General features: G+C 35.7%; 1 protein-coding gene across 6 annotated transcripts in view; it reads left to right on the forward strand.

The window, feature by feature from the left end:
- Positions 1 to 23,145, forward strand: part of CNTN5 (contactin 5) — a 605,427-nt gene that overhangs the window by 38,456 nt on the left and 543,826 nt on the right. For 2 of the 6 annotated variants that reach the window (XM_063394528.1, XM_063394530.1), the window contains exon 2: positions 22,467 to 22,535. The exons of the other annotated variants lie outside the window; for them this stretch is intronic. The gene's annotated coding sequence lies outside the window, so the exon portion shown is untranslated. The remainder of the gene's footprint in view (positions 1 to 22,466; positions 22,536 to 23,145) is intronic. 6 annotated transcript variants of the gene reach the window in all.

The raw sequence follows: 23,145 nt of genomic DNA on the forward strand, positions 1-23,145 counted from the left end.
TATATTATAATAGCAGTATGTAGTCTGTATGATATTGTACACATATAGTTACAAAAAAAAAGGTCAAGCATTGATGTAAAGGTTGAAATGCAATCAAGCAATAGAAATTAAATGTAATTGTTAACATACCAAAGTTGGTCTGTATTTGTTAAGATGCAAATAATGAGATGCTTCTGTGGGAATTAATGTGCAAATGACATGATATGCCAAAGTCAATAATACAAATTTTATTTATCAACAAATATGAGGTAGAGAGAGAGAAAGATATATATAAGTTGGAGGGAAAGAGAGAGATCAAGCAGAAGATAGCCACAGTCCATGTGTCCAGAAGTGTCCTGTTGGTCTTTCTTCACCCTGGGCTTCTCTATGGTGGGTGCCCTGAGGTCATTGAAAATTTTTCACCTATATATTTTAGCAGGCAAAGCTGATTTCAGCACAGTTGCTGAGTTACCTTTCCTTGTGGGTCTTTAATTCATTCTTTGTGTCCATTATCAGCCATACATTCTTCTCCTCCAGGTTTGTTACAATCCTCCTAGGTCTGAGATAACCCAGACAATAGTGCCAGGTTTATCTTATCTCTGTGGGGGCTTACCCAAAGAGGCATTTTGGGGTGGGGAGCAGGTGGTTCTGTGATGTGTTGGTGGTCACAGATGTCCTCTGTCCCATAACTTGGGGTGATCTTTCTTTGTCTGTGATATGTGTATGAGCAGTTGCTCCCCTGCACAGTTTGCCAGTGGGAATTTTTGTCTGGATGCGTTACCAGGATGTGCCAGCCAGACCTGCCTGTGCCAGGCCCGGAGTTAACATCATCTCATCTCTCCATTCTGTGCTTATCTCATGGCAAAGTCCTTCTGAGGCCTAAACTGTGTTTGAGACAGACAACTGTCTGCAAGTCCTTACAGTACTTTAATAACAAAAAAGAAAAGCTTAAATAATTCTTTTTAACTTTCCTCAGATCAAACTTTTATTGACTCAAAATTAGTCATTTTTAACAGGCCTGATTTTTGAAACAAAGCTGTTTCACCAAGGATTTTTCAACCAACTGTATTTGAGAGCAGAATTAGCAACACTGGGAAAGATTTTTTTCTAATTGATGACATAGACTTGAATTAATTAATTAACCTGTAAACAATTCCTAACTTTTTACCACAACCATGGAAATTCTACAAAATATGTTACCTTGAATATTTCTTGATTTAGAGTACATCAGTAATAACTTTATACATTATTATGAAACCAGAAGGTACTGGGAAGGGAAGCTCATAAAAGACACAAAGGGACAGTGTTTCTTCATCCTCATATTTAAGAACTAATTTAGTTGTAATATGTTAATTATAGTATCTGATAGTAACACAGATATCTTATAAACTAAAACAAAGATCTGTTCCACATGCACTGTTACAGTGCAACCAGCTGTTCATTTTAGAAGCTCAGGAAGATTTTTATCCTCTAATAGTTCTCCTTGCCCTTACAAACATTTTTCTTTTGTGTATTTTGTAGTTGCATTTTCTCTGCATTCTCAGGAGAGAGCTATATTTTTAAAATTATTTTCGTCTATTTCACAGATTCAGTTATGTTTATTTTTTTACAGATGTTGCAACTAAGAATTGAGTGATACCTCAGCAGTTACAGAGATATTTGTAACTTACTTTTGTTTTATACTGAGGAGGCATGAACATGAGTGTCAGTGGTTTCTATTGCATGAAACTGAGAGCTGGATTTTGCTCAGCTTAGAGCAGCTGTTGGCTACCTAAAGTATTTGTTAACATTTTTAGAGAGACAAACATGGAGACTTTGCTACAACTTGCACTTTTGTAAATCACAGGTTTGAACTTAACAAAGGGTATGGAATTATAATAAAAGTTTAATGACATGAAGCACTGTGGACATGATCCATCTCCCACTGAAGCTAGAAGGAGATTTGTGATTGATTTGATTGGAAACTGGAACTGTTCTTATCCGTCATCTATCTCATCAGTAAGTAGGAGAATTGTACAAGCTTTTAGATAACAGTGCTGATACATTTGATGCTGAGGTGTTCTGCATGTTAATGCAAATTTGCTGATGGTGCCATTTTGTAAATAATTTTTAGTATCTTTTTATTTATTTAGAAGACTGTGTTTTTAAGACTTCCAAACCTTGCCTTTGTTCTGCCAGTCTGAAGAAATAAGGAGAAATATATAAAATAATTTATATTTCAAATATAAATTTATTATAAATTCTTGCATTAATTGGGATTTACAGAGTAACCTGTTCTGAGGATCTTGACTCCTACAAGAAGTGCATTTTGATTGCATAGACAACCTCCCAATTTTCTTTGAGGGGAGAGACACATAGCACCAGTGCTGATAGATTCAGCAGCAGTCCAACAGGCCCTTTGTTAGACTAGATGTATGTGTACATGCAAAGACAACATATTGGATTTTCCAGGTTCTAGGAAAATCAGAATCACTACTAAACAGAATTGTAGCTGTATAAAGAGCTAGAAGTTGCAACACCTACACCACAAGTTGTCTAGGGCCTAAGCCAGCCACTCAAGATCAAGATAAATGAACTTCTCCTGGAGCTGGAGCTCAAGAAAATAACCTTTGAGTTTGATGGAGACTAGGAGGCAATACAAAGCTTTATCACATCTGGATTTCATAGTATCAGTCACTGCTGCTTTAAGGATATTTGAAAAATTCACAATGAGAACATGATTTGGCTTTTCTTGCCAACACTTCCTCCTAGCGGCTGGGAAAATACAGTGACTATATAGGATGTGTTTACTGGAGGGAAAGATGTAGAATGAGAGAAAAGTATGTAGACAGGAAACAGCACCAAAATTTGTCTTATGCAATTAATGATAAATACCAATGACTGAATGACAAATAGAAAAAATATGCTACCTACTTTTTTTTTTTTTTTTTTTAGTGCTTTGATAATATTCATGAAGGGACTTGAAACTTCTGCTATTCCTATTGAATGAAAAACAAAAAACAGCTATCCTTTCAAGAAAATTATAGAAAATAAATCCCTCAGCAGACCACAGTTTTTTCCATCCCTTTTGTGTTCTGTATGAAGTAGAACACTTCAGAATTAACTGTGGAACAATAAACACACCAGTGTAAACGGATGGGAATCCTAGTTCAACAAAAGAGACTGCTATAATAAAGAGAATTTCTTCTTTCACTGAACAGATCTCAGAATACGTTGCTCTTCTCCTTAATAAATGAGAGAAAAATTTCATCAAGAAAGGGGATGTGTTTTGAAGGAGTTTTATTGGTATTATTTTGAGGTAGAAGTAAAGTACTGGGCATTTCTAGGAACAAGGGAAAAAAAAGCATTCAGTGAAAACAAATATTGACAATGTGACACAGTATCTCTGCAAGTTCTTATATTAAAAAGAAATAATAAATTAAGATAATAGGAATGTGGGTATGGACATCATCTATTCCAACTTCCATGTAGATATATATGTATATTTCAAGATCATAATTGTCACACATTATCATCATTTTTTTGTATAAGTAACATAAAAAGTCTTATCTGTTGACTCTCCATTATAAACCCTAAGAAAATCAGATGTATCCAGGATTACTTGAATATATTTGGGACTTGGAGTACACTATCACTTGTGGAGTTTTATGCTGCACTGAAAAGAAATACATTTGAATATTTAGTTCAGATTTGGAATCAGAGAAAAACCAGAACATCAGACTGTGAATTGAAATAAGCTGACCAGTTTTTCTTCCAGATTTTCAAAATAAAACCCATCTGAAAAAGAAAAAAATTAGAGAAAGGCAAACAGATTGATGTAACTTGAATTCTCTATTAGAAAACTCTACTCAAAAGAGAAGGAGTGTAAAGAAATATAGAAGAGATAAAAATTCCAGATAAACTCTAAAAGAACCATAGAATCATGAAATTGTTTGGTTTGGAAGAAATCTTGAATATCATCTAGCTTCAACCCCACTGCAGGGGCAGGGAACCTTCCCCTAGGCCAGGTTACTCAAAGCCCCATTCCTCCTGGCCTTGAACACTTCCAGGGATGGGGACATGGGGCTGTTTACAAACTACCAGGGATTATTATACTTCTCCTGGATCAGGAATTAGGTCTATTTCAATGGAAAGGCAGTGTTTGTAACCAAATGCAAGTAATTTGTGAATCCTTGCACTTTAGTAAAAATATTTCCCGTTAAACTTTGTACGTTTTTTCAATTTTTTCTCATTCTCCGATGAACACAATTCCCTTCACTATTCAAAATTACGTTTCTGTCATGGATGATGTCAGTGTTAACCCTCATTACACATTTTCAGTTATAGGTTTTCTTGAATGGAACTGAAAACAAAAGAGGGAGAAAATCTCTGAGCAAGTGTGATAAAAGCATTATTAAATTGTTCCTTCTCATTCTGGTGAAGTCACACTTTTTTGTGAAGTCACACTTTTCTCTTTCCATATTATACTCTATATCTGTACTCTTTAATGGTATTTTACAGAAGAAAAGTTTTTTTTTCTAAAATTTTAGCTTGCAATAAAGGAATTTTAAATGTGACCTTCTATTTTTTGTTTCCTTTTATTTTCCTCATGAGTATGTCTTCATGATCATGATCTGGAATATTAAAGCTGTCTGACTCTAAGCAGTAACACTATTGACATTTATTATGGATTTTCAACAAGGAAATGCAGGTGAAACAATGGCATTTTTTACATACCAGTCCTTTTGACATATGTCTTAAACCACAGATAAGCACCTGTAAAATGTTCAGACAGAACTACATGCATTTGGCACACCTATGAGCACAAATTTTACACCCCTGCATTTTCATGGGTTAAAAAAGCTTTTAGTAATTGTGATGAATTAGAAATCTTGGGCTTTTGTAAATTTTCTTACAGATAATGAATCTGTCTCCGATGGCTGTTGACAATATATTCACATCTGATTAACTGATATCTTTCTTGAGTTACAAGAAAGATACTCAACTCTTTCTTGAATTGAGTTGTTTATTAAAGTATTTTTATTTATAGAGAAATGCAGCTGTTTCCGAAAGGAGACAAAGTTCTGTCTATGAGCTTTAGCAGTAAAAAAAGCATGCTGAAAGGAATTTAATATGTGTTACATCATAGTTTTATTTCTCAGGTTACTTGAACTTGGAAATAGTTGATCACAAATTAGTTACCTTTCTGTTGTCCTGAAAATGTAAAGGAGTTTTTCTGTGATTATGTTAAAGAATTAGAGTGAAAATAAAATATCACAGTGGTTTACTGAACTCACTGAACTTTTAACTCTAGAAAATCTGTTCTCAATTTCTTTTTCCATATCTGAAAATAATTCCAAGATTCGCTCTGACTCTCTAGTATATAAGGAAAGGCCATCCTGTAATATCAGTGAATTAATTCTGCAGTTTACCACAGCATCAGCCTAATTTAAAAATATTTTTAAAGTAGGAATGACAGCAAGAAGTGAACTGAGGAATTTAATTCCCTTTTAAACAAATCCGAGTATACTAAATGTCACAAAATGTTGCTAGAAGAGAAGGACTTGATATCTACCAAAAAAACCCTCAACCAACAAACCCATAAAAACTAACAGAAACTAATGGCTGGAAACTGAAACTTATCTGATATAAATAAAATAAACCACATTTTTTCTTTATACTGTGTTTCCTCAGAATCTGCGTCACATAAGTAGCTGAAGACTGTCTTCAGAAGCAAGCAGCATATTTCACTAGTAGCAGCTCTTGCTGCTAGTATCAAACTGACTGTGGTAACTGACTGTGATCTCTGGTGTCCCCACTACAGCTATTCTGGAGAATTTTACTTTGTAATAGATGCAGTGCAGGACTGTGAACTGCATCAGTACCTACCAGGCTAAGCCTCCTCACCTGCAGCAAAAGCATCTACTTGATACAAATGTCTTTGGACAAGATAAGTTCTTCAGCCTGTATAAAGCAAGAGGTCAGGTAGTAGAATTGCTTTCTGTCTCTGAAGACTGGAACTCTCACTCACATAAACAGCTCGTGTGAATAAATATCAGACTACTCGGGGTAAGCTGCTGCCATGCTGAAATGTTTGCAGGATCAAGACATAGATGATAATTGCCAAGAATAATGTCTTCGCTGTAGCCAAAGATGTTTAAAACACTGTTCATCACTGTAATTACAATATCTATATAGGAAAATGTCAGAAAAACATGCAAAGTTATATTTGAATCATGACTTGGAGAATTGGTTAAGAAAAACAGACTAATGTGAAAATAATTTAAATATCTGAAGATATTAAGTAATTGTATAATCTCTTCCACTCTGAGATATCCCTGTAAACTAAATCTCACTTTAATATCTCTACTAATTTTTAGGAGTTCTGTTTTCATATATGAAGTAAGTTTGTAATGTGCTTCAGGAATGTAATTACATTGACAGCCTACTGTTAGCATAGTAATTTAAAATCCAGAGGTGGAAGAGAACAATACAAGAACAGCTTGGAAAGATAGCTATGACCAGCAGGTAACTGATCAGAAATACTAATATACTTTTATTTATATGGTTTGAAGAAGGTAGCTAAAGGGTGTAAATAGAAATAGAAATAATAGAATAGAATAGAATAGAATAGACTAGACTAGACTAGACTAGACTAGACTAGACTAGACTAGACTAGACTAGACTAGACTAGACTAGAATAGAATAGAATAGAATAGAATAGAATAGAATAGAATAGAATAGAATAGAAGCGAAGCCTACAGCAGTCAACTACTTCAACTGTTTGCAGGATAGTTGGAAAAAATTGGGAAACTATAAATTATAAGACTAAGGACAGATAATTTTGGGGATAAAAACACCAAAGGCATAGAAAGATTGCAACACTTGAACGTAAAATATACATCTATAAAATTTAAAACACAGAGAGGAAGTCACACAATGGCAGTTCCCTAGTTTAGCAATAGTGATGCTAGCAATAATCTTAAAAAGGTGTGCAAAGGAGTAGAGACTGATTTTATATTACCTTCCTGGTCTTCAGTTAAATACAACAGAACAAAATAAACATATATTAAAAATGTCACTGGGAAAAATAAAAGCAAAATTTTATACCAGCACAAATATAGCTACAAAGGAGATGTTACAGAGAACGTAATGTGAGACTGACTGGAGCAGAAATGTCAAAAAAATCTGAAGATTGAGAAATGTCAGAGTAGAGATGGGGTTTTCAGCAAGAAGGGGAGACAGCAGGATCCGATTGTGCCATTGTGCAAAGCAAAATAGGGGAACACATTGAAAACAATCCAGGAGGAGGTCAGAAAGAGGAAGGAAGAACAGATGATCATATTAAAGCTGAGGAAAGACAAATATTTCAGCAATGTAAAAACAAGCACAGAGATTAAAAAATATGTTAACAATTATCCTCGTGTGGTCAAATGTCAGTGTGTATGTCAATCAGAAAACCCGAGTAAATGTGCTGAAAGAGTAGTGTTTAAGCACTGCTTTTTTTTTGTCTAAATCCTCCAGGCATTAAATAAAGTATGGGTTTTTTTCTAAATCTTCCTCATCTCTTGCCCAAGAAGTTCTTTATATATTTTTGGCTGGTTTAAAGCTATTGCTTGTAGAAGCCACATATATTCAGGGTTCCAGCTTTGCATCTGAATCTGTGCAATATGGGAAGTGGGTGAAATTCTTGCAGGCTTAGCTAGGAGAGTGGGAGCAGAGAATCAAGCCAAAATTAGAGGTCTGGAACACTTGCCCTGTGAGGAGAGGCTTGGAGGAACTGGAATTTTTCAGCCTGGAGCAGCGATGCCTCAGGATAGGCATAAGAGTGCCTAAGCAAACATCACTGATCATCAAGGAGATGAGGGCTCTTCTCAGCTGTGCAGACCAGGAGGATAAGAGACAATGGACATGGACAGAAGTGTGAGGCACACTGAGCCTGTAAGGAGAACCTTTTCCCCACGAGGGAAGCTGAGCAGCAGCACAGGTTGATCAGACAAGTGGTGAAGTTTTTGTTCTTGCAGGTGTTTCAAAACAAAGCCCAGAAAAACCTCATCTGATCTCATGGGAGTCCTAGTACTGAGCAAGAAGCCAGACTTCAGAGGCCAGACCAGAGACCTTCAGAATACTCTTTGGACCTGAATTATCTTGTACCATTAGTCTGTGATTTAGGAAGCAACACTCTCACACTACTGCCAGCAGTGACCAGGCAGCTGCTTGGAAAACTCCTTCCTCTGCCTCAGTGTGAGCTGAACGATGCTTATTACCTGCTTATTTTGATGGCCAAGTTCAGATATCTAACAATTCTACAATGAAAAGGGAACAAATACTAAATAATCTTTTCTTCTTTTGGGTTTTTTTTGTTTTGTTTTGTGGTGGGTTTTTTTTTGGTTTTTTTTTTGTTTTTTTTTTTTTTTGTCATTAAAAAGTATAGTTCTTTCTTATTCTACTCTTCAATATATGTTTTTGACCAATATAAATATGACTACTTACAACTAGTAAATATGGGTTCATTAAAATAACTTAAGATCTTCTGAAAACAATGTTAAGACATTAACTAAGACATATAAAACATCAGCTATATAACTTAAATATATAAATTGTGAAATATATATCAGCTACATAAAACTTAAATATTTTGCTAAACGGATTTCTTTAAACTTAACTTTCACTGGTTTTGATGTGAAATTATTCATTTCTACATATGATATCTAAAGGTATAATTGAATATATCAGACTGGGAAATGAATAACATGATAAAAAGAATCTTTATATAATTGGAGTGCATTGGTTTCAAAAAATAATTGGGACTGGATAAAAACTATTGGAATTACCAAAAATATTCTGCTTTAAATAAAAATCTGTTCATTTCCTTGCAAATATTTTGTTTACAATACAAATGGTCTGATTTCAGTAGCAGGGATATGTATTCATTGAAGGTATATGAAGTTTCTATTTCAGGCAAAACTTATCCACAAATATTTCAATTTTCAGAAAAAATAAATTAAAATGTTTAAATCTTAAAATTTTAAAACTTCAGTTAATTGAAATTCTACAGTTGAGTAGTATTCTCTTTCAAAGTACAGCTTATGAGAATAAAAATGTTTTGTGTAAATGTACCATTTTAATAGTTCAAAATTAAAAAAAAATCCACTCATTGCAACATTATTGTTTATTTCCATTTGTTACTCATGTAATAAATGGGAAAAATATGTAGTTTTCCTAAAAAAAGAAAGGTATTCATAGCATTCTGAATGTATATTTTGGTAGTTACAAAATATTTACATAATAGCAAATTGATAAATAAACTAAATAGGAATAATGAAGACAAAACAGAAATTTTAGATCCTTAAAGTACTTGATTGTTTTCCCATCTATTCTGAATTCTTGTCATATTAAATGAGGATTAAATTCTCTAAAGACTGGATTTGAGCAGGTATAAACTGTTGGAGTATCAAACAAGATGGATTGATACCATTCCCAGTACAGATGCTTCATAGGCCAACTGGCAAGCCCCAGATTCTATAAACCAGATGTCTTTATTTTCCTTCTCATTTTCTGGTAATACAAAGAAGTTCTCTGGGGATATGTGATGTACAACTTCAAATGGGAAAAGACAAAAGCTACAATACCTCTTATGGAGGAATTCTCAAGGAATCCAGGATATAGCAATAAATAAACTCCCATTTTTTTTATTATGGGGACATGGTTACTCCTTAATGTACTCAGATTGCTTTAAAATATTCCAAAATTAGATTATTCCAGAGGTGAAACAAAAGGCGAATTGTTTCCTTCTTATTAGAAGTTCCTCTTCCAGTTCCTCATGGAATCTGAATGAACATCAGTGATTGAGGCCATGATATTTAAGATGTACAGATAATTCCAATAAATTAGCTAGCTTTAAGGCACATAATGAAAGAATATTCAGAGCACTGTTTGCAAAGTACTAGTGCTATAAAAAAGCATTTATAATAAAAATTAGAAACAACATTTTTTTATTGCTCCAACCTCACAGTATTATAATGACAGAAAAAGTTTATAGTTCTTAAACATAAAATAGGAGCAGGATATAATATAATCATTGGGGTGGTAAGATGTGTCCTGCAACTTCAGAAAATGAGATTCAAATGTTTAGCTCTGTGGATGAAGTCATGTGATAACTACTGGAAGAAAAATGGGTGATACAGTGTGAAAGTACCAAGTCCAGAGTTACCAGGACTGTTGACACTGTTGTAGTCAGTCAAATCCAGCTTGTAGGATACACTTCCTTCAAATTGTCCTGGATATTGAGCCGTGAGCTGCAGTTTGAAAGTTTCAAAGATACTGGGGTCACAGAATCATTGATTAGAATCAATAGAACAATTAGAACAATTTATGTTGGAAGACAAATTTTCAAAATATCTGGTCCAGATCCAGGTCAAAGCTCACACATCTCCTCACTGTGCTGTGAAAAAACTTGTTCCTCCTTGTCTTTTGTCAGGGCTTTAATTCTACTCTGTCACTGCACAGCTACTAAGAGGGGAAAGAGCTTTTCCTTCTGTCACCAAACATTCAAGCTTCTGGCTTCCTGCTTCCTGGCAGCCAATATCCTCTATTTTTTCAGAGACAGCTTCTACCTGTCGCTCCTTGCACACACTGTGGGGTTCAGGTTCTGCCAAGGGATCAGCCGATTCCGTGCCCATCCCTTCTTGATGGTGTGCAGCTTGCTCACCTCTTCCTACAGCTCCTTCAGCTGGTGACTTCAACCAGTGTCTCTCCCACAGGGAAGGTGGCTAATGTCCCAAACTCAGGGAGTTGCACCAGGCATTGGGGACTGGGAGGATATGTCAGGAGCTCTCATTCAAACTGGCCAGGCAAATTTGTCCCTGCTGTGTGACTACTGGTGTCTCACCAGTCATGGCAGTGCCACACACAATCTCTGGGCATCACATTGCCATCCCTGTTCACTGAATTCTCTGGTTGTTGGTTCTCCAGACAATAAGGTGAAGTGTCAAAGGTGAAAATACTGAAATGCAGTCAGAAAATACTGTTGGTCAGAAGAGGAGGGCATGTCCAGGGAACCACAGAGAAGCAGGATTCCAGTTCTGCAAAAGTTGGAGCTGCTGCTATTGCTGTTCCAGACAGTGGTAGATCTACATCTGCCACCAAGGATGAAAAATTACTAGAGAGGGTAATTAAGTCTGTGAGGATGTGCCCTACATAAACCCAAGCTAGTGCCAGAAATACCAAATTCGGATTTCCATTCAAATATATCCATGGATAAATATAAATATGTCTATATTTAGAATGGTAGACTGAACCAGAGATCAATGATTTGACTAGCACACACACTTTATTGAAATGATTTAACTATCAAAATCTCATACTGTGTATATTACCCTTTCTGGTAAACAGTGACCACGGGTTCAAGCTCATCAGCATTTCTGAACATGGAAAAATATTTGATTCAAAATTACTGCATACAATAAATATGAACTATGTGTAAAACTTTTAAACACCTCATAAAAACAAACAAACATAAGACAGAGGAGAGAGGACTTTCCTGTTTTTACAGGTCCTTTAAACTGTGAATATAATATTAAAAATAATTAAAATTATGTGTTAAGATCAGCATTTTTCTCCTGTCTTTGATGTTGGGGTTCCTTGTTTTTCAGCTTCTGCTTAAAAAAAAATCTAGCGTAAGACATTGGTTTATGTTTGATTTGTGACTCATTTTGGAGTTTCAGTCTCTCCTCAGGGTAATGTTTCTGCTTACTAAATTTAATGCTTATTCTCCGTGAGAGAAATGGAATTTCTACTTTTTTTAACTTTCATCCTCAACATAAAACTACAAGATAGGGAAGTTGTCTTTTTTCCATATTTTTTTAGTATTTTTATCACTCTTTGCACAGAAACCAAATAACTATTTTGTTAATTAGCTCCTTAGCACTAACAATATATTCACCTACATTTTTCTTTTCTCAGGTCTTACAGATGCATATTTTTCTATTGGACTTTCCTAGAAAGTACTTGCAATGTTGTGTACTATGCTCTGTTCATACCTTCTAAAGTTGGTGTTCCAGTTTTTCTAGATCTGAGTATAGGAAGAAAAGAAATTACAAAGATTTTTTAAATTATTCTTTGATAATTTCTATACAGTTATATAGAAATGGTCTGCAGTAAAAGATAGGAGTAGAAACCCTAGGAAGAAGGCTCTTCTCTTAAAATGCGACATAGGAGACATAAAAGAACTCCTGAACCCCTACAGTGATGGGGGAAAATGTAAATGAGGAAATGTATAGTTTGATTTAAATTAAAAGAATGCCATTGATCAGTTCAAGTATTTTTGAAAACAAGCTTAGAACAGAGTAATAGCTGCAAATATCTGAACAGAATTTCAGCAAGATATGGGTAGAGCTGGTAAAATGAAATTCAAAGTAATAGATTTAATATTCTTTGTGTTCCTCAAAGAATATTTAAATTTACTACTCCTTCTCAATCTATATATCACACTATTGATCAAGTAATAGTAAGATCTTTATTTTCCATGATTTCCTTTCTTTACTAAAGTTTCATTTGAGTTTAAATTTTCCTGGTACCAGAGGTCCACACAGTATAAGAACTGAGGATGGGAAGAAAAATCTACATGTCTGAAAGTTCTTTGTGAAGAAGTTTTTCTTCTGTTTTCACAGAGCCACACAATGTGTAAGCCCCAGTGGAAGCTCTGAAAATCGTATTTTTTCTCCCAGACTCCATCATTTTAGTTCCTGATTTGTCTGCAGTACCTTTTCCTCAAAGGTGTATTGCTGTTTCTCTTTTACCGAATGAACCAGGGTGAGCTGTTGGCTTTGATTAAAACCTTTTAGGAAGACCACATAACACTCAACAACTCCTTTGAAACTCTGGGTTATGAACGTGGAAACACAGCAATCTATTAAATGGTCAATAGAAATAAAACTTATTGGACATTGAGCTTTACCCAGGTCTTGGCAGAGAGCAGAAGAGCATCACTTCAGTGGACTCAGTGTTGATACCTGCCAGCTGAAGTTGCTTGCTGTGGTTTTCTGTGCTCTTTTCTCAGTGGCTGATCATTATGAAGAGCCCAAACAGTAAAGCATTCATATTTTTAATAGATCAGCTCAAATACATTCTTCTATCTGAAAGAAAATTACCTTGCTAATATACCAAATTTGCTACTTGTTTGTTTTTGGTTTTGTTTCTATAAAGAGCTGTCTCAAAAGATTTTGCCAACAATTAAGATAGAACCAGAATAAACAAAATGATAATTATTATATTAGAACTTGAAAATCTTGTAAATCCCAAAACAGATGCTGCTAGTCTGAAATAAAAGCAAAGCTTGAGCAAAGCTAATCCAAACTCATTTAAACACTGTCTGTTCTGCAGTCACTTTATGAAAAGCCTAGATTTGGTTTGGGAAGATCCTGGTGTTGTCTCATTACTGTCTGAACCTTTATCATGATACTGTACCTTTCTAAAGAACCATGAAAAGGAAGGGAAAAGAAAATATTATCCTTTCTGGTTCAATTCTTTGCTACAGCTCTAGCACAGAGACAGTTTTGACCAAGTTTGCCTTTTAATGCTTTCTCTGTAAAGTATTCCCACAGTGAACAGAAATAACCCTTTCAGTCTTACATTTTAGGGCAAAAATGACCCTGTCTGTGCTGATGCATATCAGCTGATTCTCATGGTCATCCTACAAAAGAAAAATGTGATGCGATTCCTAAATTGTAGCATAAGCATAATAGCAGTCATATTTTTATGTTGAAATAAAAATCTTTATCTCACATTACTGTGATCACACTTCAGTCAAACAACATACTGGGCATGATGCAGGTTTGTCCATCCCATATCTGTGCTTGATTGCTAATTTGAAATTTCTAATTGCATTCTTATGATCTTGCTTCCTGTCAGACTGACAGCTACATAACATGTAGGAGGAAAGCTAGATGAGAAGGCTAATTATGAACTAAGGCTGTCAGGAGGGTGAGAGAGAGAGGAGGATTATTTTATATTTTTTAATCAATATTATATTTTCTCTTGCACCACCCCCAGTAGATTGTGTCTTAATGAGATTCAGTCCTAATCAATGCACATCTAGTCAAATTAAAGGTCAGATACTGCTTGTGCAGGGCATGTAAATCACAGGAAAGTCTTTGGGATGCCTTCCTTTCCTTTATTCTACAGAGTAATAAAAGACAGAAGAAGCAATAATTTCTCTACTAGAAGAGAGGAGGGTGCATCTTTTTTTTTTCCTATTTTCTGCAATGTGTGTAACACAAAGCAGCAGAAAGGCAGCCAGCTGTGTTCCGTGTTCTGATTTTCTGATTTTAGTATGGTTTGCTGACTACAACTTCTTTCTTTTCTAAGGAACTATTCCATGTGTTTCTGCTCTTACACATGCTCAATGCATTGATTTTCCAACACAGTTAAATGCTATTCACACTGCACACATATTTTCATATATTTTTGCTATCTTGCTCTTGGGCACAAAACACATATTTAGCATCATGCTATAGAAGAAATATTCTTGTGGGTCATAATTCACCCTTTGCTGTTTCTCAGACACTTTGAAAACACACTGCAAAATATCCCAATGGTTACACCAACAAGGCCCCAGAAAAAACATATGTAAGAGCAGAGTTTACCCAGGTCAGGTTCTATGCTGTGTAGATAGACCATCTGTTCTATGAATACAATCCTTAAGAGAGTAATACACATATTTTCCATGCAAACTGGCTTAATCGAAGAAAGGGCCTAATGATACCTCACTTTAAGTTCTATATCAACCACTATATAGTAACATTTCATGAGGGCTTTTTTTTCCATTGTAAAATTTCAGGAATTGCTACTATATAGTATATTTCTGGAATTGAAATCTCCTGCTTTGTTTTCTTTTTTGTTGATCTGGTTTCTTCTCCTGATTTAAAATAATACACCATACCCTGTTGATCGTCATTCAAGAAACCTGTATGACTGGTCCTGATGGTTATAAGGCTAAAAGCAGAGATGGAGACATGGATTCACAGTCATGAGACAGAGAAGTTTAAGAGTTCTCCCAGGCCAAGAATCTGTATAGAAATATGATCAGAAGCAAGAGAGGTTTACAGCAGAAATCAAATTATAACAGGAATAAGAAATCAGAAGCAGCTGCCAGCAGTCACAGCTAAGATACAAGAGAGAAAACCAAGGAAAAAGCCACAGTGGCACACAAAGTAGCCAATAATACTCTGTGCAAGGAGCTCTCATACACAGCTAAGGGACACTAACCATTCCCTCCTGATCAATAGTGCACCATTTCTGTTGGCTCTATCAGCACTTCACTATCTCAGGCTAGCAGGACTTTGAGTAAATGCAGGTGGTCCACTGCAGAGCTGCATTACTGAACCTGCACCCAAAGAAAACCCTTTTATTTTTTTTTAATTTCTACCAATAGTTATATAAATTCAATGATCGTTCATACTGCATTTTTAAATCAGTAATGGTTGATATCAAAGGGTAAGTTCAGAACCCAAAACAACAAGCTAAGTCTATAACAATTTAAATCAGTTTGCTCAGATGGATCACTCAGAAAGTGGCTGCATTTTTATATCAGAAAAGACCTAATAAAAGTGAGCCACAGTCCAAATTTTCCCTTCACAATATAAAGTGGTGGGTAGAAAATGGAAAACAATTCTACTATCAGTAAAAGTTAAGGACAGTTTAAATGTGTGTTTTCTTGAAATTTAACTAATGAGACAGCTAATGACTACTGCTAGAAACTGTGCTGAGTTTGCTTACTGCAATTTTGCCTAATGTTGAGATCAAGTTCAGGTCTGGCTCAGGAGGAAGCATGTTAGCTGTGTATTGTGCTTGTAGTTCCAAGCACTGATTTCTATTTTTGTCTCCTGAGTTTAACACATCCATTTTTTCACACTTTACTTATCTTCATTGCCACCCTCTCATCTCCTAAGAACATTCAGCATCACAGTTTTGGTGAGACTGCAGGGATCAAACAAGCCACAGAAATTAAAGGATGCTACTCCCTGACCTGCTTTGCTTGATTCTCAGTTGCCTCTGGTCTCACCTCCCAGTTAGCCATCTGCCCAGACAGGAGAAAATGTCCTGGGATCTAATGTAGAGAGCAACCATCATTATTTCAGATTTCTATTTAGGAACTGCAACTAGAATGCTAAGGGAGTGTTACTCCAAACCGGGCAGTGTTACAGATCTCTTCCGAGCAGATGGGCTGCAAAACAGCAAACTTTGCACGGACCAGCTGCAGGCTTTCATAACAAATACAAGCTGCTGATAGCAGTCTAGACAGGCACAACAGCTAAAAACGTGTCTCCATAATGTAATAGCCTGTTGTAGAAATGAAGATTGCTTCTTGGCATTCCTACTTAAATTTATGTGCTTATTAATAGAACTAGATTGTTATATACTCACATACGCTCCCGTACACAGCCCGTGCTAGTTAACACAAAATGGATGTAAAATGCTACCAAGGTAACTAGCTAGGAATTGAATATCACAAAGAGATTTTTTTTTTCTTTTTGCTTGTTTATTTACCCACAGGAAGGTACAGTTTTCTCAAATTCAGATTGGTAATGGAGTAGAAAGTCTGAGAAAAATCAAAATGTCTTGTGCTGGTCAGTTAAGCCTGAGAACATTTAAATTTTTAACTCATGTAAAGTATTTAATTTTGGAACATCAAAAATTCTGAGAGTGAATTTTCTTGTCAGTACTCTCCCTTATAAAAACTGTGAATCACTTGTAGTTTTGAGGTGTTTTCAAATTTTTCTTCGTTGTTTTCTTTTATTCTATATGGCCAGCAGAAATTCTGTATCTCTCAAGAGCATGCTGTAGAGCTCCTGCTGACAGAAATACAACTTCAATATCATTTCATGAGAAATACAACTCTGTATGTATTAGCAAAGATGAAAAGTAAGGATATCAGAAACATCAGAACAGATATTTCTCTTAGCAGTGTGATACTCAAAATACAGCTTAATATTAAACCTGATTTTAAATGAAGCTTAGCAGGACAGCTTATTCATTTTGATTCAGAGGACTAAGAAATGCTTAAAAGTATCTTATTGAAATGTGTTTTGAATCAAATTTATTCAGAATTACAATTTCAGGGAAAAAAAAAAAAAAAAAAAGAAACCCAAACCAAAATGTTAGTATTTTACAGAGTTGGGATGAAAATCAACCTCAAGATCTGGAGTCTCAGAATTTCACAATCTTGCTACAACAGTCTGATTTAGCATATTTTTTTTACCCCCTGCAAACCCCTTATCATGTATAACTTATAGCTAAAGTGAGAATGTTACAAGGATTTTGTAGCTCTCCTACAAGTGATTTTTTATTCTGAGGAAAAGTCAACAGAGCCAACTCCTGTCCTGAATGCTCTCCAGATCTTCCAACACAGAAAAGACACGTCATAGCTGAAAGAAGTAATTCCATGGGTTAATTGCTGTGTAGGAACATGGTTTCTATTTTCTCCAACTCTATATATACTTTCAGGTAGCTTATGATATTTGGTGATATTTCAGTTAACTGAGGTAATTATTTAAGTGATGCGGAATAAGTGAATCATAAATTCCACGGACCCCGCATTTCTTGGATGTAGAGACTTCTCTCACAGCTGCTTACCCCTTTGACTGTGTGCAGTGTGGTGGCTGTGTCTTGTGTCCCCAAGTGCTGCTGATGCCTTGCTGTGAGTGCCATGAGGTCAGGCATTTTGGCTGGCCCTGCACACCATCCCACACCGTGTGCTCTGTGTCCTCCATCCCTCAGAGGTGCCAGAGTGGTCTAGACCAAAGTGCACCTGTATTGTCTAGACTTTCTTCACACTAACGTGCCATCTGTGTGTAGTAGACATGGCAGGTTTGGTTTTTTAAGACAGCTGACCTTTAGTCCAAACACTATGAAATAAATGAAAAATCCAAGCCTTTAAATCAAACTCTTAGTCCCTGTTTTTAAACTTCAGAGAATTAGCTATTAAGAGTTGAAAAGACTGGTGTATATATATTTATGACAATATATTATTGCAATAACAAAGCAGTTAACTAAGCTTTTTGGCAGAGTTTTGAGTCAGATTTTAGTGAGTTGTTTTAGCATATTCAAATTTGAAGAACATGTGATATATTTTTGTCCATTAAACCAAGAAAGGGAAATGATAAGCAAAAGACATCACTAGAGTCTAGATTTCCTCCAGGTCCTATGATGCTGAGACTTAGGATATTTATAAAGTGGATTATACAAAAATATTCAAACTTTGTCTCCAGATGTCTTCTCAGACTAAAAGAGAGAAAAGACTGCTGAGAAAATACAGTGTGAAACACTGCTTTAATAATGCTAGATGAGAAGAACCCTGTTCAGAAATCAAAATGACTTTGCAGTTTTGCAAAAAGAGGATAAAGAAATGTGACCAAAACCTCAAACTGCATTTAAAACAAACAGAAAAACCCTATCATAAAGCAAAACCTCATAAATATGTTAGTCTTTCATTCTGTTTTGTTCAGTACATGATCGTTCTAAACAATTCTGCTTTTAAGATTTTCTGTTTGAGTGTCTTTTTTGAAATTGTTTTGCATATAATATTGGACAGATCTGTAACCAATTCTGTGACTAACAGAGATAAGAAAAAAAAGCACCTTATTTAATAAAAACAAAAAGGGAAAAGTTGTAGTCTTTTAATGTCTTTGGAAAAAAATTATTGCTACAAAATCACACAAAGAGTTTTACATGTAAATAACACAATAATGTCCTAGGAAGGTTACTTGAGCTTTCCTTGCTTTTCTGTTTTGTTTTGTTTGAAGATATTCTTCTATTCAGACTAATGGTTTAGACAAAAAATGATTTGCTGTATGAGCTCCACAATATTTTTATTGGGTTTTCCTGTAACAAAGCAAGTGTAGTCTTCTGGTATTTTCTAGTTACATAACCAGGGAAGAAGAGTTAATTAGGATGTAAGTACTTTCAATCATTCAGATTTGTATAAGCAAATCTAATAACTCAGTGTTATTAAATATGCTTCTGCAGTGTTCTTGAGCATCAATCACAGAGAAAGAAAAGGGGGGAATATTACTTATTTAAATTTTTCAGATTAGTATAAATAATGCAGTGAGAAGAGTGCAGATGGAAAGCATCACATGTTCCCTGCCTCTTCCCTCTCTCTCCTCCGTTGTTTTTCAGTGCCTCAGCAGAGGAAACTGCTAGAAAGAGGAAGTTTTTTACTTGTTTGGAAGCTCCCTGAAGCCAAGGGGGAGACTCCAGCCTGTCTTAGTGAGTCAGTTACTTACATGCCATGAGACTGATATCTGGCTTGCACGAGTTTGCATCAATGTACCTGTGAGAAAGGAAAAAATATTGTAAAAGAAAGGAGAATGAAAACCTAAGCAGTGAATTTCCTACCACCAGCAAGAGACCTTCAAAGCAGGAGTTGAACTTTATAATTCTCTCTGTTGGGTGTACTGTGATACTGTAGTCCTTTTCCCGTTTTAGATGAAACAACCCTTAGCAAAAGAAAAGAGGCAGCAGGATTCAGGGGAAATATGACTTTTTCCTATTCTGATCTCAGCTTCTGTGATAAAAACACAGGAATAACCACAGCTGGCTCTCCAGGAAGCACTTAAATGCCTTTGTTTCAAGGCATTCTGCATTTAAGTGCCCTTAGATGCCTTAGATGCCTTGCTATTATCAAAGCATGGAAAAATGCCTGGGAGTTACGTGACAAACACAGTTAACCTGCCTGAAGTGAGTGATTCCTAAAACTCAGTGCAAAACTAAATGCTTTCTCAGTTGCTTTGTTTTCTAACAGATGCTCTTGTTTGAATTGCGTGTTTGACTCTACTCATGTTAATTAGGCATAACTCTGCATCTGAGTCCCCCAGGTCAGTGTTTTATATGCAGCATTTTTCTGTCATGTTGTTGGTTTTCAGCCACCATTGTACTACAGTCAGTTTATTCGCATGCGAGGCGTATTTGCCATAAGCGAGCGACTCAGTTCCATTAACAGACCTTGCCCCTGACAAACCAACAGCTGTGGCACTCCTCGTCCTCAGAGCACCTGTGACTGGCTTTCTACATGCCTGGAAATCACTGTACACATTTCTCCCATTTGGCACTATGAATACAAAACTGGCTGGCTCTGAGAGCAGTAGCACTGACACATGCATGAATTCACTTGGTTGTAGGACAAATGCACCATTCTAGGAATGGTTTTCCTGGAAATACAGTTAAGTAACTGTGCATAAATGCTCTGAAACACCTACAACTGAACATTAACTTATCAGTTTTGGTACCTAACAAGCAAAAAAAAACACCCTTCGATGTGCATGGTTTCCTGATTGATTATGTGTGAGATCATTACAAAAATAATAGTGTCATAGAATGGTTTGGGTTGGAAGGGACCTTAAAAATCATCTAGTTCCAACCCCCTTGCCGTGGACAGGGGCACCTCCCACTAGACCAAGTTCATCATCCAACCTGATCTTGAACACTTCCAGAAATGGGGAAGCTTCTCTGGGATACCTGTGCCAGTGCCTCTCTGCTGTCACAGTAAAGAATTTTTTCCTAACATCTAATCTAAACTTTCCATCTTGCAATTTGAAGCCAATGTCCTTTCTCTTGTCACTATATGTTCTTGTCAAAAGGCCTTCTCCAGCCCTCTTGTATCTCCTTTTAGGTACTGGAAGGTGCCATAAGGTCTCGCTGGAGCCGTCTCTTCTCCAGGCTGAACAAATAGGGTCTCAGAAGAGTAGTCACCTTCCTTGACTTCCTGGTCATGCTGCTTTTCATGCAGATTCTTTTGATACAAATATTTGTGACAGAGTGATAGCAGAGTAAATCAGAGGATATGACTCAAGATGTTATGAGGATAGGAAGAGGTATATCAGCATCCTGCTCTTTTGCTCAAGACTAAGTATCTTCTTGAAAAACCGGCAAGAATGATTTTGTGGGAAGAAAGAAGAACATATCTGTGATCCAGGGAATGAAAAATACTAGCACTAGAAAGACTCTTGTCTCAGAAAATATGAAAGAGAAGAAAAGTAAGAGAAAAGTTTCTGGAAGTTACCTATGAAAGAAAGAGATTTATGAGTTTTGTCTGATCTTCATTTAACTGATAAATTCAGATTTTAGATGAGTCAATACGGGGTACTTAAAATGCAATTTTTGAGGTAGCAAATGACATTAGTGGGTTTACTATGATAAAAAAATCAAAACAATCTTGCACCTAGAAAGGATGCGAGGAGCTCAGTAACTCATGAACTGAAGCTTTTCTGAGGTCTGTGGATACTATCCTGTGATATATCTCAGTTAATAACTTTGTAGTTTCTGATGCTTGTCTGATGTTTAGCTCTGGAAAGAAAAGTCAATATCTTTCACCAGCAATGGTGTGAGTCATACTCTTTATTGGAGGAGTCAGTTCTGTGTGGGAGTGAGACTTAAATAAATGTTTATATGGGGAAAAACAATTTTGTTGTTCAAATCTAAAATATATGTTCTTTCAGAAGCCAGTTAGCGATGGCATTTTAAAGTATTTTTCTTTTCTATACAAATCCTCTATGAAACGCCATTTATGTGTCAGAGATCATAAAATGGTACCATTTCATTGCAAACTTGTTTTTTTTCCTTAACCGTAAAATCAAAGGTCTTTTAGATCAAAGCTTTTAAGAGACAGTATGACAGATAACAGAGCACAGTGTTTCTCCCTAATGTTCTATGTTTAAAGATACTCACTGTACAATTTCCTAGAAAGATGAGATTTTTAGAGAAAACTAATTAACTTTATCTTGATTAGATCAGCTTCTAAAGTTAAAAAGTTGAGGTTATAAAGCTGATGTAACTTATGTAAACCACATGAAATATGCTGACAAAGTGGTCACCCTGTTCACCACCTTTCAGTATCCAAATCCTGCATATCAAGCTGCCTTGATCATCCAAGCACAGTTAGGATAACTACTTTTGTGAACCATAAATTAAGGATCACTTCATGTTATTAAAACCTTGTTAACTTTGCCTTTCTTTTGCTAGTCACACAGTGGGGTTTTGCACAATAGTTTTAAAAAGTAAAAGAAAACATCTGAGATATTTATCTAAGTAGTGGAAAGGTTTTAATTACTATAGTTTTAATTTCTCAAGTCATTAATGTTTCTCAAGTTATTTAAGAAGCAAGAGAGTTCTTTGGTTTAATGACTGAAAAGCTAGTTCTTGAAGCAGATATACTTCTATAAAAAGAACGGATGACTTGTAAACAGTGATTGTCCTGATTCCAGAAGTCACTGAAGATTGTGTGTCCTTCTTTTGCACAGAAAATCTCTCTCCTTTACATCTTCGCAGAAATCATATACAGCCTCTCTCCTCCTCTGATAATTTTGTCTGGTTATTGTCTAAAAGAATACCTTTTTCTGCTCCAGTTATGAGCTGAAGTATATAAACAACCTGGCATACTGCATTTGCAATGAAGAGCTCTTTATCTAGCAAACACCAAAACAAAATCATGTGTTTCTTTTACTTTTCAGCATGAGTTTCTGTCAGGAGGTCTGATTGCTTAGGATTCATAGGAGATGGGAAATGCACATTGTGAAACGGTAATTTGTTTTTCTATTTTGAGTGTTGAATTTTCCAAGAAAACAAAAAAAAACTGTTGAAAAAATAATATATATGCATGTGAGTGTGCCTGTATGTATATATGTATATGTGTATATAGTACATGCAATTTTTAAGCAGAAACCATTCTCTGACTTCCAGAGAGACTGCTTCTATAAAAATGTGAAGGCATCCTGTATCCTGGAAGGCTTCACATCAAGCTGAGATTTGGCTTTAGACAAAGGAATTTGTGTTTCAGTATAGCTACAGCTGTCCATCCATCTTTCTTTGGAATTCTGCTGCTGCACTGGTTAAATAATGGATAAGGGGAAGAACTCTGTCTTGGCATTTTAGAGTTCACCATAGAGTTAGTCTTAATTGTTTGTGAGATTTACTCTGTCCTTGCAAACCTAACCTTCCCTGGCACCTTCCAGGTTTAGCACAGAGAAAAGTGCCTATTTTGACATCCTCCCGAGGAGCTTCTCCTTCTACTGATTACAGTAAAAGCTTGAGATTATCCAACCTTGGTTAAGCACAGCCTTTACAAACATTCACCTTCATTTATATTCACAAATTAAATTATTCACAGCCATACCTCTGAAGAACAAAAAA

The sequence above is a fragment of the Prinia subflava genome, chromosome 3, assembly GCF_021018805.1.
Source record: "Prinia subflava isolate CZ2003 ecotype Zambia chromosome 3, Cam_Psub_1.2, whole genome shotgun sequence".
NCBI classification, from domain to species: Eukaryota; Metazoa; Chordata; class Aves; order Passeriformes; family Cisticolidae; genus Prinia; species Prinia subflava.